An 18,331-nucleotide genomic window follows, 5' to 3' on the forward strand; every position below is an offset into this window, starting at 1 on the left:
ATGAGGTATACAGGAGGGTTACCAACAGAAGGGCCTTTCAAACTTATTTTCACTATGACTGCCAGTAAGAAATGGATTGGGCCACATGGATACACAAACTCACACCCTAATTTTCTTACTAAATAAAAATATCCCATTTTATTTTATTTTATTTATTTTTTAATCTCCATCATTTATTTCGCCCATCCCCCTACCCACCTCCACCTCTGATAACCATCACTTTATTCTCAATAGTTAAGAGAGAACTATTACTTGGTTTATCTCCCTGTATCTATCTCTTTCCTTGACTGGTTTGTTTTGTTTCTTAAATCCACATATGAGTGAGATCATATGGTATTTATCTTTCTCTGACTTATTTCACTTAGCATTAAATTCTCTACCTCTATCCATATTGTTGCAAGTGGCAAGATTTCATTCTTTTAATGGCTGACTAATATTCTGTTATATATATATATACATAAAATTGAATATTTATATATCTATTTATGTATCTATATACACACATACACACACACACATATATATCACATCTTCTTTATTCTTCAGTCTACTGGGGACACTTGAGTTGATTCCATAGTTTGGCTATTGCAAATAATGCTGCAATAAACATAGAGGCACATGTATCCCCTTGAATTAGGGTTTTTATATTTTGGAGTAAATACCTCAGAAGTACAATTACTGGAATGTAGAGTAGTTCTTTCTTTCTTTCTTTTTTTTAATTTTTTGAGGAAACTCCATACTGTTTTCCACAGTCTCTGTGACAATTTGCATTCCCACCAGCAGTGCCAAAGAATTTCTTTTTCTCCACATTCTCACCAACACTTGTTTCTTGTGTTTTTGATTTTAGCCATTCTGACAGGTGTGAGGTGCTTTGTCTTTGTAGTTTTGATTTGCATTTCCCTGACGATGAGTGATGTTGAGCATCTTTTCATATATCTGTGGGCCTTCTGTATGTCTTCTTTGGAAAATATCTATGTATGTCTTCTACCTATTTTTAAACTGGATTATTTTGCTTTTTTGGTTTTGAGTTTTATCAGTTCTTTATATATTTTAGATACTCACCCTTTATCAGATATGTTATTTGTAAATATCTTCTCCCATTCCATAGGTTACCTTTTAGTTTTGTTGATTGTTTCCTTTGCTGAGCAGAAACTTTTTATTTTGGTGTTGGCCCAGTAGTTAATTTTTGGTTTTATTTTCCTTGCCTCTGGAGACACGTCTAGAAAGTGTTGCTATAACTGATGTCAGAGAAATTACTGACTGTGCTCTCTTCAAGGATTTTAGGGTTTCAGGTCCCCACATTTAGGTCTTTGTCCATTTTGAGTTTATTTTTATATATGATGAAAGAAAGTGGTCCAGTTTCTTTCTTCTATATGGCCGTCCAGTTTTTCCAACACTATTTGCTAAAGAGGTTTTTTCCCATTCAATATTCTTTCCTGCTTTGTTAAAGATTAATTGACTGTATCATTGTGGATTTGTTTCTGGGTTTTCCATTCCATTCCATTGATCTATGTGTCTATTTTTATGCCGGTAGCATACTGTTTTAATTACTATTGCTTGGTAATATAATTTGAAGTCTGAAATTGTGATACCTCCAGCTTTGCCTTGCTTTTTCAAGATTACTTTGGCTATTCAAGGTCTTTTGTGGTTCCATACAAATTTGAGGATTGTTTGTTCTAGTTCTAGTTCTGTTCTAGTTCTAGTTCTAGTTCTGTAAAAAATACTGTTGGTATTTTAATAAGATTTGCATTAAATGTGTATAGATTGCTTTGGGTAGTACAAATTTAAACAAATTTGTTCTTCCAATCCATGAGCATGGAATGTCTTTGTATTTCTTACATATAGTATCATGTCATTTGCAAATAGAATTTTACTTCTTCCTCTCCACTTTGAATGCCTTTTATTTCTTTATGTTGTCTCACTGCTGTGGCTTGAACTCCCAGTACTATGTTTAATAAAAGTTGCGAGAGTAGACATCCTTGTGTTGTTCCTATATACTATTTTTATTCACGGTTATTGTTTATTTTTTAAAGGGCTGTTCATGACTTACAATATTGATTTCACAATTTTTAACAGCTCATCATCTGCAATTTGAAAAACATGGCTTTTAGAGACATGCAGTTGGGGCACCTAGGTAGCTCAGTCAGTTAAGCATCTGTCTTCCACTCAGGTCATGATCCATCCCAGGGTCCTGGGATTAAGTTCTACATTGGGCTCCCTGCTAAACAGAGAGTCTGCTTCTCCCTCCTCCTCCACTGTTCCCCGGCTTCTCTCTCCCTCCTTCTCTCTCTTTCAATATGTCTCAAGCGGATAAATAAAATCTTTAAAAAAAAAATACATGCAGTTAAATTATCTCCTAGACTTCAAATATTTTCTCTCCATAATGATTAAGTCATAAGAAAATAACATGTCTACATAATATTGTTTAAGCGCCTTATAGATGTGTTTCATTAAGTTATGAGCTAATATTTTGCCCTGTCCTTCATCAGAGGCTGAGATAAGGCCAAATGCATGCAGAGTGTCATTTGGAGGGAAATATTCCATATGTGTTCCTCTTGAAGCTCAGGACAAAGTTTGCTGCTGACTAGAATACAGTATTACACTAAGTTATTATTATTGAATAATACCTTTTATTTCCCATGTTTCCATGACTTTCAGGAAATTTAAAAATCTAGTACACAAGTGTTGTAGCTTTTCTTAACCTGTATTTTCTAGTTTGATTATGTCTTCCTCTATCTCTCCAAGCTCACTGTCTTTGTTTTCCTCAGTAGTTACAAACCACTCTGCCCACTTCCTCTGGTTTTCATCCTTACTTCACACTACTATAGAGTGTTTTTTTTCCAAAGATGATTATCTAAAATACAAAAATGATCATCTACATGCTTCAGATCTTTCCGCCACCCTCTTTAGGGTTACCTCCAAGAGCTTTGGCCAGCACACAAAGATTTTTCTGGAAACTAGGTTAGGTAAATATGCCATGTAATATTAAAATATGTAATACTCCAAAATCCATTGCTAGAAAAGGAGAAAATATCTAAAGATCTAATAAAGCATGAATAACTCTAGACTATTGATTGTGTAATTATTTGTTATTTTTTAGTCTCCACAGATAGAAGCATAGAAAGAGGATGCTTATATATCTAGGAATGCCCTGATTTATTCAACAAAAGAGAAACCTCTATATATGGATCTTACACTGGTGACTAAAGGGCCAAATTTGGCCCTTAGCCAAGCTTAGCTTCTCATGGACAGCATTTTAAAATTTCTACCTTGAATATCTTTACATGAACATGTGCTGACTGGTTCACTACTCCCAGATATGCTAAACATAGCCCACCACATTCATTTCAGCTACTTGAAACCCCCTCATGGCTTTAGAATTTTTAATTCTTTTTTTTTTTTTAGAATTTTTAATTCTTATTAAAATTAAAACATCCAGGAGAAGTGGTCAAATGGGGCCCTTTTCATCAAAATATATTTTGTCTTCCAAATACAAGTTTTGTTTCTGTTTTCTATATCATTTCCAGGTTTGATTCTAAAAGTGCCTGAATTCTCAGAGAAAAAAGAACTGTTTTCCTACCAGTCTAAATAAACAAATAGACAAATATATACACACATACATATATACATACATAAAATAGTCCATATTTTTTTGCAAGAAAACTTTGTCATTTTACTTTTTTTATTTTTTTTGTATATTTTTTATTAGAGTTCGATTTGCCAACATATAACACCCAGTGCTCATCCCATCAAGTGCCCCCTTCAGTGCCCGTCACCCAGTCACCCCATCCCCCACTCACCTCCCCTTTTACTACTCCTTGTTTGTTTCCCAGTTAGGAGTCTCTCATGTTTTGTCACCCTCCCTGATTTTTCCCACTTATTTTCTCTCCTTTCCCCTATAATCCCTTTCACTATTTTTTTATATTCCCCATATGAAAAAAAACATATAATGTTTGTCCTTCTCTGATTGACTTTCTTCACTCAGGATAATACCCTCCAGTTCCATCCACATTGAAGCAAATGGTAGGTATTCATTATTTCTAATGACTGAGTAATATTCCATTGTGTGTGTGTGTGTGTATATATATATATATATATATATATATATACACACCACATCTTCTTTATCCTTTCATCTGTTGAAGGACATCTGTTGAAGTGTGGACATCCTTCCATACTTTGACTATTGTGGACATTGCTGCTATGAACATTGGGGTGCAGATGTCCCAGTTTTTCACTGCATCTGTATCTTTCGGGTAAATCCCCAGTGGTGCAATTGCTGAGTCTTAGGGTAGCTCTATTTTTAACACTTTGAGGAACCTCCACACAGTTTTCCAGAGTGGCTGCACCAGTTCCCATTCCCACCAATAGTGCAAGAGGGCTCCCCTTTCTCCACATCCTCTCCAACATGTGTTGTTTCCTGTCTTGTTAATTTTAGCCATTCTCACTGGTGTCAGGTGGTATCTCATTGTGGTTTTGATTTGTATTTCCCCGATGGCAAGTGATGTGGAGCATTTTCTCATGTGCCTGTTGGCCATGTCTATGTCTTCCTCTGTGAGATTTCTGTTCATGTCTTTTGCCCATTTCATGATTGGATTGTTCGTTTCTTTGCTGTTGAATTTAATAAGTTCTTTATAGATCTTGGATACTAGCCCTTTATCTGATAGGTCATTTGCAAATATCTTCTCCCATTCTGTAGGTTGTCTTTTAGTTTTGTTGACTGTTTTTTTTTTTTTTTTTTTTTTTTTTTTGCTATGCAGAGCTTTTTATCTTGATTAAGTCCCAATAGTTCATTTTTGCTTTTGTTTCCCTTGCCTTCATAGATGTATCTTGCAAGAAGTTGCTGTGGTCAAGTTCAAAAAGGGTGTTACCTCTGTTCTCCTTTAGGATTTTGATAGATTCTTGTCTCACATTTAGATCTTTCAACCATTTTGAGTTTATCTTTGTGTATGGTGTAAGAGAATGGTCTCATTTTATTCTTCTGCACGTGACTGTCCAATTTTCCAGCACCATTTATTGAAGAGACTATCCTTTTTTCAGTAGATAATCTTTCCTGTTTTATCAAATATTAGTTGACCATAGAGTTGAGGGCCCATTTATGGGTTCTCTATTCTGTTCCATTGATCTATGTGTCTGTTTTTGTGCCAGTATCACACTGTCTTGATGACCACAGCTTTGTAGTACAACTTGAAATCTGGCATTGTGATGCCCCTGGCTCTGGTTTTCTTTTTAAATATTCTCCTGGCTATTCGGGGTCTTTTCTGGTTCCACACAAATCTTAAGATGATTTGTTCCAACTCTCTGAAGAAAGTCCATGGTATTTTGATAGGAATTGTATTGAACGTGTAAATTGCCCTGGGTAGCATAAACATTTTCACAATATTAATTCTTCCAATCCATGAGCATGGAATATTTTTCCATCTCTTTGTGTCCTCCTCAATTTCAAAATAGTCCATATTGACAATGACCTTCCTGATTAAGTGACATTTAAACTGAGACTTGACAAATCAGGAGGAGCAAGATATGCAAAGAGATAGACAAAGAACAGTCCAAGAGAAGTAGCAATTGCAAAGGGCCTGAGGCAAGAAAGAGATGGGTGTGTTAAGCCAGTGTGACTTAGGAAGAAAGAGCAAGAACTGTTATGACATTGAAAACTTTGCTAGGGTTTGGAACATGAAGCACCCCAAAGACCATAGCAAGGAGTCTGGATTTTATTTAACTTGCAATGGGAACTCTTTAAGAGTTTTGAGTAAGAGAGTGATGTTGTGTGATTCCATTGGGCTGCTGTGCAAAGAACCAATTATAGTGGAGCTAATAAAGGAAGCTGGGAGAACTGCCTGGAGGCTACTGCAGCATACAAGATGAGAGATGGTGGTGGTTTGAACTAGGTGGCAGTGGTGGAGGTGGAAAAAGTGGATGCACTTGATATAAGTTTTGGAGGGTAAATTGACAGGAATTGCTGACTGGGTGTGAAGGCACTATAAAATGAAAACTCAAGGATGATTCTTGGATTTCCAGTATTATTAACTGAGTGGAGGATAGTACCATTTACTGGAAGACTGAAGAAGAATGAGGTTACATGGCATTGAATGGGAGAAGGGAGTGCCATTCATTCTGGCACATGCAGTTTGAAATTTGAAATAGGACTTCAGAGAAGTTCTAGGCTGGAGACACAGATTAGCATTGGCTAAAGATGGAATTTCAAGAGAATGTGGACATAAAAGGAGGAATCTAATCCAGTATCAGAGATACTCCAACAATAGAAGTTGGAATAAAGATGAAGAGCTAGCAAAAAAAATACTGAGAAAGAGCAACTGAAAAGTATGAACACAAGGAGAATGTGGTATTAGCAAAGCCATCTAGGAAGGAGTTGTCAATCTTGTTGAAAGGTGCTGATAAGGCTAGTAAGGTAAGGATAGAAAAACAGTCATCAGGTTTGGAAAACTTAGGTCATTGGGACCTGAACAAAAACAGTTTTAGTGAATGGTGGAATGGAAGCCAAATGGAAAGAGACTGAAAAATAAATGTGAGGAGAAAAAATACTGATGGCATGTGTGAGCTTCTCAATAAGAAGCTTTGCATATCTGCTCTGAGTTCCTTGGATAGCTTAAAGCATCCTGAAAATATGAATTTGGGGACTATGGTTTCACTGTTTATCTTGTCTTTAGGATCCCTTTCAATTTGAAAAAGTCAGCCTTCCCCTTGGTTCAGTCACTACTATGTTTTTCATCTAGCAATTCTTTTCAAAAGACAATTTTACAACTTGGCTGTGATCATTCTGCTTGTCAGTGTGTTTCAGGGCCTGAGGTTATCTCAAGATGGTGTGTTGGAGTCAGTACAAGTTTCATTTATTTAAAACTTGGACTTGGTAAAAGAGTCTCTTGAGATATAACACTTCCCTCCCCTGCCAGGCTTGGGGAGAGGAAACAAATCATACATGGCAAATATCATTTACACCATTCTAACACATTCAGAGCACTCTTACCAAATCCTAACGAAGGGAAAGAGCGTATGTGTGCCCAACAGAGAAGTTCATAAATTGAGAAATATACAGTCATTTTAAGAATATATAATTCAATAAGGAATTTGTGGGAAAGCTACTGATCCAATGTTCATTTTTCACTTGAAGATATATCATTATTTAAAATTTCAAGATTTAAAAATAAGATGAATTCTGTATCTCTAAACAGGAAAAAAAAGTACTATTATTTTGTACCTTTCAGTACCTAAGCGACTAGTTTCTTCTTTAATGATAATAAATGGACTGTATCTCATTGCAATGATGGAGTTGCAATGGCTAGACTTTTAATGGCCTCATTTTAGAAATTCTGAATACAGCCAGAATGTTGCAATTTAGCCCCATCAGAAATTAAATCCATTTTAAGCCAAGAGAAGAATCTTGTATCTTGAGCTTCTGATTGCTGTGCTATAGAATCATAGAAGCTTCAGTGAGGAGGAATCTTAGACTTATCTAATGCAAGTTCCCACCTAAAACACAGGGATTATACCAATTCTGCCTGAAAATTTTATTGATGGTACACTCACTATCACACAGAGTCAATATTATTTTGAAGCAGATTTAATAGAAAGTTATTATGACTTCAATTCTGTTCTCTTTACATATACCACAACATTCAAATATTTAAAGGAAAGTATAAGGCCTCTCTATTAAAAATGTTTCTCCTCAAGGCAAATAATAGTAACAAATAATTGTTACCATTTTTGAATATTTACAATATGTGCCTGTGAAAATTATGGTATAAGTTTCATTCTGATATAATGAAATATTATTATATATTTATAAAGATATAAAGTTATATCTTTACAGTCATATTCTGAGTTGGTTGCAGCCAACTAACTCCCTTGCCTGCCCTCCTGCCATAGGGGATAGCAAACCAAAAGCTCTCTTTCTTCCTCTTTTGCAGCCAAGAGTTACTATTGAATCCAGTTTTGACCAAGTAGATATAGAGGAAAATCTGCTATGGGGATTCTGGGAAAAACTTTTCCTCCCTTTTAAAGAGAGAGGGACATGTTGGAGGGTTTTTCTTTCTCTCATTTCCCTGCTTGCTCTCATTGTAGCTAGATTTTAGCCTTGAAATTGTGAGGATGAACCACTGCTGCCATTTTCCAACAAAAGATGGAAAGTCAAGGAAATCACAGAGAACCTAGAAACCTCACACCATGGAGCCACTGAACTAAGAACCATGTACCTCTAGACTTCTTGATAAGTAAACAAGTGATGTCATTATCAACTGAGCCAAGATTAACTGAATTTTCAGTTATCTAATGCCACCATCATCCTGACAGAGCAAACAATATTATCGTTTTCCTTTCACATAGGAGGAACAGACTTAGAAAAAGTAAATATCCCAAGGTTGCACAAAGGTCAAAGGGCAGAACTGTGACTGAAACTCATAGTCCCAGAACAAAAATGTAGTTTCCAGTTTCTTGAATTGGTTTTCACATGTAATATTTTTCAGATTCTTTCTTATGCTGAACAATCTCATATTGTCATAACTTGTTTTTTCATTGTCTCTCCTATGACATCCTTATAGCCAAGTATAGTCACTCCAAAATCTGACAAAAGTAGAGGGCAAAGGAACATTAACTATCCCATTTTATACACATACATGAACATAGACTAGAATTCCATGATATTTTTACCAGTCTCATTACTCCCATATTGATTCATGTTAAGATTTATTATTTCCCTAATTTCCCTCTAACCTTTAATATATAAATAATGGAAATAACTCTAGAAAATTGAAGTGTTGTTGAAAAAGCATTTCCTTTAGACATTTGCTTTCATACACACATATGGAATAACATGTCAATCTTTTCCCCCAGCTTTACTTAGATACAATTGGCATTTGATGTGAAAGTTTAAGGTGATGAATTGATACATATATTGCAAAATGATTGCCACAATAAGATTAGTAACACCTCCATCATCTCACATAATTACCATTTCTTTTTTGTGGTGATAATATATTTTATATGTGTGTATATATATAATATCTATATATATTACATATAATTGATGTATATGGTGGATATTTATATATTTTTATATATACAAAATGAATATATATATCACATTTCCATCATCCATTCATCCTCCCATGCAAATTAGAATCTCTCATATACTTAAAGATATTCATATATAAAGATTCCTAAATCTCACTTTACTGTTCAAATGTTTAAAATCATCATGATTATTATTGACTGTATCAATAAAATGTAAGCTGCATGAATGCAGAGACTTTTTGTTTCTACGCTGTATCCTCAGCATCTTAATATAGTGCCTGGTACATGTTAGGCACTCAGTAAATATTGGTTGAATGTGACCATTAAGAAACTCTTCCTTCTATTTAGTTGAAGTTCTTAATTTTATTTCCCTGTATTCTTTGCATTGTAGAGACCCCAAAAGTAATGGCCTAAAGTACAGATGCCTTGCAAATCCCTAGTTGGAGAACACATCTGTCTATATATTTAATTAGCTCTGTCTCTAATCAATTATCTAAGTAAGGTTTAATACTAGTCTATATACAGCAGATGACACTATTTACCATGACACGCAGCCTAATCAGTTGTTTTGGATTCTCTAACTGCTGAACAGCTCAGAGCACATGGTTGGTCAATGAATATATCACATGGGATAGAATTGAGAGATCTGCTGGAACCAGTGATGAGACTGACTGAATGAATGAATGAGTGAATTAAAGAAATCAAAATCTATTGCAGATACAATTTCTCCTTGATCACTCATTCTTATCTCCTTTCACAGGAGGAGAGGAGAGGTTTGTTTCTAAGAAAAACCTTTTTGATGTTTTTCTAATAGTCAATTCTCTTTTATATCTTCTCTATTGATTCCCACTATTTTCAAAGGAATTAAAATTAGTCTTTAAGGTCTGGATTTTCCTTGTTTTCCCTATCAACACTTATTACTTTTCCTTACCTAATCTTAAAGAATTTCAGTAGGTTTCCAGGAGTACCTAATTAATTGCCCTGTGATTAACCAGGGGTCCATTCTTAATACCAGATTTCAGAAGAACCTATAAATGTGAACCCATTTACTAATTATTATTTATTTAATCAACTTTCACCACTTTTGTTTAGTAATCCTACTTCATCCTTAATCCTACTTCCTTAATCCTTCATCCTTAATTCTACTTTTCTCATGGAAAGCCTATCTAGTTTTGGGCTCACTTACTACAATGATTAGAAAACTCTTTAGCCTGAAAGTCTAAATAAGGCTAAGATTAGCAGTCTACAGTTTATAGAGTTACTAAAAGAACTTATTAAAACAAAAATGAGGAAGAGATCCAGGAAATAATGAATTTGTAAAGAGTGTCAATATTGTTTGAATCGTGTCCTCTTAACTGGTAAGATGACGTCAAATAAGGAAAACCATGGGGGTCTCTGAGAACATATTTAGAAATATTTTATTACTCTGAGTTTAATTTAATAAAATATTGTAGATTTGGGAGTCCTCTTTGTGAATGACATTTACAACCTAATTTGCCTCCCCAGTGGAAGAAAACATGTGTTACTATTAACTTAGTAGAAGAACAACCCAGAGTTTGAAGCTACACATCCAAAGTCTTATGCTAACAGAGGCACCTGGGTGGCTCAGTGGTTGAGCATCTGCCTTTGGCTCAGGTTGTGATCCTGGGGACCTAGGATCCAGCCCCTGCAATGGACTCCCTGCATGGAGCCTGCTTTTCCCTCTGCCTATGTCTCCATATGTCTCTTTGTCTCTCATGAATAAATAAATAAAATATTTTTTAAAAAGTCTTATGCTAATGAAAACACAGGCAACTATGGAAACAGAATGATACCACATCATTGTTAGAATATTACTGGCATTGGGGTGCCTGGGTGGCTCAGTGGTTGAGCGTCTGCCTTCGGCTCAGGGCATGATCCCGCAGCCTGCTTCTCCCTCTGCCTTTGTCTCTGCCTCTCTCTCTGTGTATGTGTTTCTCATGAATAAATAACTAAAATCTTAAAAAAAAAAAAATTACTGACATTGTTTATCTTTAATACAATTTATAAGTGAAACATATAAAAAAAGACAATTATTACATGCTTTGAAGTTGGTGTTAAACTTCCACTGTGACACAGGTAAAGAGGTTGTCACAAAATCTACCACTCTACTTCCCTCTGACAGGAAATACATCTAATGAACTATTTGCCAAACATTATTTATTAGAACAATTTCTAACATTCTGACCCATATTGTCAGGGTCCTAATGAAAGATTCTATGCCACCCCTAAAAAAATCAAAACTAAAATCAGACATTACCACAAAAGTAAAAGCAATTGCCCGTGAGGCAAGAAAATGACCATATTCTATTAAACTTCAGGATGAAGTATTAGAGGCAAAAGGTGAGCAATGTGTTGGTAATAGTACAATTAACCTTTGAACAACACAGGTCTGAACAGCATAGGTCCACTTATTATTTATTTAGATTCTTTTAAAAATTTTACCATTTTTAAAAAAATTTTACTGTTTTAATTTAAATATTTTAAATGTATTTTCTCTTCCTCATGATTTTTTAAATAATACTTTCTCTGATCTAACTTGCGTAATTTATATGTAAATAATACATGTAACATACAAAATATGTGTTAACTGTTTATTTTATCAATAAGGCTTCAGATCAACAGTAAGCTTTTAGTAGTCAAGTTGTTGGGGAGTCAAAAGTTGAACACCTATTTTTGACTGTGCTGGGATCAGAACTCCTGGCCCCCACATTATTCAAGAGTTAACTGTACTGTGAATTTACTCCCAGTATCCTGAATAGTGCCAAATTCCAGGGACAATATGGCCATTTCCCAAGCACAATTCTCACATATTCTTGATGGGAGTGGAAATTGATGCAACTTCTTTGGGGGAAAATTCAGTCAAATTCTTCTCAATTAAAAATGTATATTCCCTTTGACCCAACAACTTCCTTTTTCAGTGGTCTATACAACATATATAATCTACATGTTTCCGCAAGTGTATATGCATTATTTGTAAGAACTAAAGATTAGAAACCCCATAAATGTTGGTCAAAAAAGGACTATTAAATAAATTAAGGTATATTCACACAGCTGAATGCTACATGTTCTTAAAAAGTATGAGTTGAAATAAAACACTCTTCAAAATTTATTCAGTCATTTAAGTAAAATACATAACTTTTCCCTCCACCCCCACCTCTTGTATATGCACTGAATTTCTCTGGAAGGAGACATACAAATGAGTAACTGGCTGCTTCTAGAAAGGACAGCTAAGAGATCAGGGAACAGAGGAGGAAGGAAGAATTGCATTTCAGTACACAAGAGTTTAAAATTAAAACACATCTATGTATTCCTAATTTTTAGACTTAATTCTTTAAATGTATGTATTACCATATTCACAGCATCTGTGACTTATATCAATGAAAATCATGTATTTCATATCATATTACAGTTGTCTCAGGTGTCTGAAAATTGTGAATTTCAACATCAGAAATTATGGTTTAATTTTTAAATTTAGTTTAATTTTAATATTATAGTTTAATTTTTATAATTATAGAATTATAATAAATTGGACACTAGATATTTATTTGTGAACAAATAGGCATACATATAAATATCATAGATTGGATTTAACTATTTTTAATATAAATAGTTCCTTTGTAATATTATGCCTTTTATTTTATTCATTTAGAAGTATTATGCACCTGAAAGAGGTTCGCAGGCATGTCTAGACTTCCAAAAGGGTCAATGGGACCAAAAAAGAGTAAGAAGCCTTAGAGAGATGCAGTATTTGCTGAAAGAGGGGTAACTAAGGTCTCATCCCTCCTCCCCAGAAAGCCCTGGAGAAGCTGAAGAGCTAAAGGAAAGCTTGGAACTGAAAGGACATAGGATAAGGAGCAGGGTAGAGGGCAGCCAGCTCTGCAAGCCATGGGCAGTCTATTTTACCTTCTCTTCTTGCTTCTCACCCATGCTGCCTGAGAAGAGTCATTGCAGGCCTGGTGGTCAATTGGAGATCAATATCCACAAAAGAAGCTCAGGTGGCTGGTTTGGGCATATCAAGGCATCAAAAAATTGATGGCGTGTGGACAGATTCAGAGTTAAAGTATCCACTCACCCCAACCATCTTCTCCTCCTCCAGACCACCAGAATCAGAGAATTTATAGTCCTAGTCCCATCCTTAGTCAATTGTCATTCTGCGATGCCTGGAGTGCAGTGCCCTGGGGCCCATTTCTCCCCTCTGCCTTATCTCACCAAAAGGAGCACCAGCCATGACTTGGCCAATACCGCCCTCCCTACCATGACATTAGTTGATGTTGCCAAAACCCCAGGGGAAATAACCCTCACACACCAAAATATGTAGACCCTTGAGGAACACAGTCACTATACAAAACAGATACACTGAGCATGTGAAGGAAATTTATGGGATCAAGGGATCCATAATTTAAAGTGAGCATAATATCCAGAGAGATGAAGGAGGGTTTTATTAATTTTATATAGGATACCATAGAGTTGAAATCCCAGGATGTAGCAGAAGGCATGCCCACTGTCAAGGAAGACAAGTTGGTTAGCAATTCACCATAAGTCCATAATGAAAACTAAAATAGTAATAAAATTACTAATGGTTCTCACAAGGGCCTAGAGTCAAACAAAGAGTAACAACAGACAGTATCAATCACAAAGGGCCTCTTGGAGTTGGGCTTTAAACCAAAGCTTTAAAGAAAGAGAAAAATAAGTTTTGGTAAAGGAGAGAATGAAGGCATTGAAGACAGAAATATAGATGAAAACACAAAGATGGGACTAAAAACAAAGCAAAACACCCAGTCTTGGAAAAAGCAAGTAGATTCATCTGGCTTGAGCTGACAAAGTTATTAAGAAGAATAAGGAAAAAAGAGAAAATTGTTGTAGGTTTTTGAATAAAAGATTAAGAAATTCAAAATTTATATGCCAGACAAAAGAAAGCCACCAGAGAATCTTATGCAGGTAATTGAAAATTTTCCATTTACTTCTTTGATTTAGAGGAGGATAAATACACTTAAAATCACACTCTCAGACTTTCTTTTTAAATTTGCCCTCATTAATAACTTGACATCTGTAATATTCAAATCTTGAGACATTACCAATTCTCCAATGGAAGACCTGGTGGGAAACACAGGTGTTTCAAGATTTCCATGATAATGTATTTGGATTTTTAAAATCTTTCTTAGTAAATCTGTTTCCAGAAAAATTATCCTGAAAAAAGATTGCTTTTAGAATTTTTATATAACCATTGACATACTAAAATGTCATGGTCAAGATGTTAAGCTTAACTTACTATTAATGCATTTTTGACAAACTGAACCTGAAAAAGTATTCTTTGTCATCCATTTGGGTTATTTTCTCTGCTTGCTGAATAATTTCAGGAGTCTTTATTGTGAATTCTGAGGGTAAGATTAAAAACATGGTTATGGTTGCTTTTTAAAAGGCAGAGTTGTATCAATGAAAACTATGTATTTTATGATGTCTTCCAATCCTCACATAATACAAGGGCCCAAATACTTATTCATTATTTTTCTTCATTTCATATCATAAACTATAGCCATATACCTTGTAATCTGATATTTCCCAGATTTGGGTCCAAAAGTTTCAGTTATTTATTTGTTTGCTTGCTCACTTTCTAAACTGGGAATTTGGTAAGAATTGGATATTTGAAAACTCAGTATCATTCTCTTGGAATGGGGTTTGTTTTTAATTGATTTTTATCAGATAGTCCAGACAAATAATTTAGATGTCAAGGAGTGCTGAAAGGCTTCCAACAAATATACAGCAGTCTCTTGTCCCATCTCCCCAGATCCTCATTCTTGTGCCCAGAGTAAATCATTTTCAGCTTGTTGTTATTGTCTTCTCTGGCATTTACATCAATGTTTAAAAATAATGTACACAGCCTTTTTCTCTTGATTCTGTCTAGAAATCAGAAAGTCACCATTGACAAGATCAATGTCCTTCTAATTCTTGTTCTTTGTAATGTGAGCTATCTTGAAGATCTTTTTCTGTCCTAATAGTTTGATATTTCACAATCATGTATTGTGCTGACATTCATCTCTTCCAGTGTGAGGAAATAATCTTGTATTTCTTTCTCACCATTTTCTCTATTCTTCCTCCCCCTCCCCCAAATTCCTATTTATCAGATAATATTTCTCTATTTAAAAAAAAATTCTGTCACCTTTTTTTCTTTTTGATCAATTTTGGGAGGAGATTTTCACACCCTTATCTTCCAATGTTTCCACGAGTTTATCCTATTTACTCTCATATTTTAAATTTCCCTTCCCATTTCCTTTAGAGCTAGGCTGTTCTTGTTTTATTTGTGCATTATTTCTCTTATCTCTCTGATGTTTTCTTTGAGACTCTTCTTGCATTTTCTTTTTCTTCTGATTTTTGTTTTTCCCTTGTTCCTTATTTCATTCTCTTTCTTGGAGAGAGAAAGAATGTTCTGGTTCTTGGAGAGAATGTTGGAAATGATCCTCAAATATCCAGTTATCACTGACTGTTCTTCTGTTTAAGAATGAGGCACTAAGAAATCACCTAGATCTATTTGTGTAAGGATAAGTTTGTGTGCTGGTGGCTATAATGCAGGGCAATAAAGAAAGCCACTGGCTTTTTACTTATGGACCCTCCCTCTATGTCCATATCAGCATTTCTTTCCTCTGGATTTGTTTTCTCCAGGGAAGGAGATTCTAATCTCCTGTTTTAGAGATGAAGTGATGACAGGGAAGGATGAATAACTTGCTACTGTTCTGGAAATGAATGTTCTTGCCATTCAGGATGTTCCTATTCCCTTAGTAACACTGTTTCCAGTAGCCAGTCTCTTCCACTGTCTGCCCTCTGTGTCTGAGGTCCTCAATCCAGAATCTCTAGTTTGGTTAATCTAGAAAATAAACATCTAGTTTCTCACTTCAGTAGAATAAAGGAAACACTCTGAGAGTAGAGATTCCAATTCCAAAGCTTCTCTCAGATTCTGCAAAATTCATCTGCCTGCTTCCAGTTATTACTCTTTCCCTGCAAAAACACATACTCACCTCACCTTCTTCCCACTTGCTATATCATTTATGATTTCTCCATGTTTTTCTATTTTCATATGTCATTTGCATTAAACATCTCTTAGTTTCATTGGTAATAGAATTTGGGGTTTGTTCATTTCTTGTTCCTTTTATTGTTTGAAGATGACCTGTGAAGCCAAGAAGTCAAAATATATCTTTGTTAGGCATCCTTGAAATAAAAATCTCCTGAGAAGTGATTGAAGAATAGATCATTTTTGTGACTGATGAGTGCATAAGTTTTAGCACTGTCCAATAAAAACTTTGAGCTGAGGAGAATATTCTATTCTGGCATTGTTTGATATGGTGATTGCTAGCTACATGTGGATATTGAATACTGAAATGTGGGCAAGGAACTGAATTTTTAATTTTTTTTAGTTTTAATTAACTTAGACCTTTAATACCTAAATGTGGTTAGTGGCTACTATATAGAACAGTGCAGTTGTAGATAGTAAATAAGTTGAAAAACCAAACCAAGGCTTCAGGACAGATAGATGGCCATTGCCAATCTAGTTACAGATTTAGTCTTTTCTTACTCATAGATAATCAATGCAATTCCCAAAATACTATACTCGACGCTTCTATAGTATTATGAAGATTATTTTGTTCTGGAAGTTATGTGTGTCATCTACAGAAAATGTCAAGAGTGCCCCATTGCAGCATCCACTTATTTTTAAGAGATTTCAGGAGAAAAACTACCAGAATTGATTGACCACAAATGACCCCACACCACTAAAGTATGAATGAACTCTCCTACTCCATGAATGTATTGGCTATGTTAATTAAATTTTAAATAAGATTTACTAAAAATAACATATTAGTTTAAGAATAATTAAGTCCTTTTACATCAATTATTCAAGAATCTTTTATCCTCAGAGATTCCTCCACATTCACTATCATAAGAATATATCATTTACATTCAAAAGGAATATTGTTTGTCCTATATGTTCTAGCCAAGAGGGATATATCTAGAGTATTCTAGTTATTGGGATATAAAATTTAAAAAAGGAAAAGCAACATAGCTCCATTTTATTTTTTTTTAAGACTTTATTTGTTTATTCATGAGAGACACACAGAGAGAGGCAGAGACACAGACAGAGGGAGAAGCAGGCTCCATGCAGGGAGCCCGACGTGGGACTCAATCCTGGTACTCTGGAATCACACCCTGAGCTGAAGGCAACACTCAACAGCTAAGTCACCCAGGGTCCCTATAGCTCCATTTTAAGCTCAAATGAACAGACTATTTCTATTCCTATGGGGTCTAAAGCTCAAGTCTATGAGTAATAAGTTTCCAAAAATCATAAGCCATTAGAATCCATATCCAGTCTGCTGAGTAACCCTTTATAGTTCCTGTTTCTGGAACCGAACACCAAGAAAACATGTAAAAGTTGAAAACCACATTACATTATTTTTATCAGATTTCTCCATGAGACGACAAAGGGTGATCAGTGGTGAGAGAGCCATCCTAGAGTCTTGCTTCCCCTGGGAAACCCAGACTTGCAGTTTGTTGAGGAGCAAACTGGAATAATATAATCTGGGATTTCCATAAGATTGATAGGTCCACACTTGAAGGGACATGAAAAATTACTTTTTTACTTATAATAGGAAAAACATGCTCTGGCAAGATTATATCCATGGAATACTATCCACATACATTGTTCTTCAGTAAAAATTTCTAGTCACAGTTCAGTTATTTATAATGATTGCTTAATACAAAGGTAAATAAAAATACCAAAAATCCTTTTGCATCATCAGTACCAGCAGTGTTTTGATATGAGTCTATGGAATGATTGTGTTAAGGATGAGAGGCTGAATTTTAGTCAGTTTCTGCAGTTGAGAATATTACGGAATACCTATAAGTTTTAACTATTATTCAATTATGAAGAATAATAATTGGTCTAAATAAAGGTTTATGTCTAAATCCCAGCAAAATATAACCTAATGCTGGGTGCCTGTGCAGTGCATGTGATGTGTAAATCAAATATGCTTGTGAAACCCAAGTGTTCTCCATGTACTGAAGGATACTAATGATTTTAATAAGAGTGAAACGTTGTGCTTAAAGCAAACTGATTAACCTTGACAACAGAAGTGTAAACAAGAGTCTAATGAATATTAATTTTTCTTCTTTCCTGCATTAGCTGTAGCTGTTGACTGATTAGCTCTGACACCTACATGGTCAAATTAACAAGCACATTTATAAGATATTTTCTATTGTTTATAATATCAACAATATTTCTGAACTTTGGTAGGTTGTT

The sequence above is a fragment of the Canis lupus genome, chromosome 22 (assembly GCF_048164855.1).
Source record: "Canis lupus baileyi chromosome 22, mCanLup2.hap1, whole genome shotgun sequence".
NCBI lineage: Eukaryota > Metazoa > Chordata > Mammalia > Carnivora > Canidae > Canis > Canis lupus.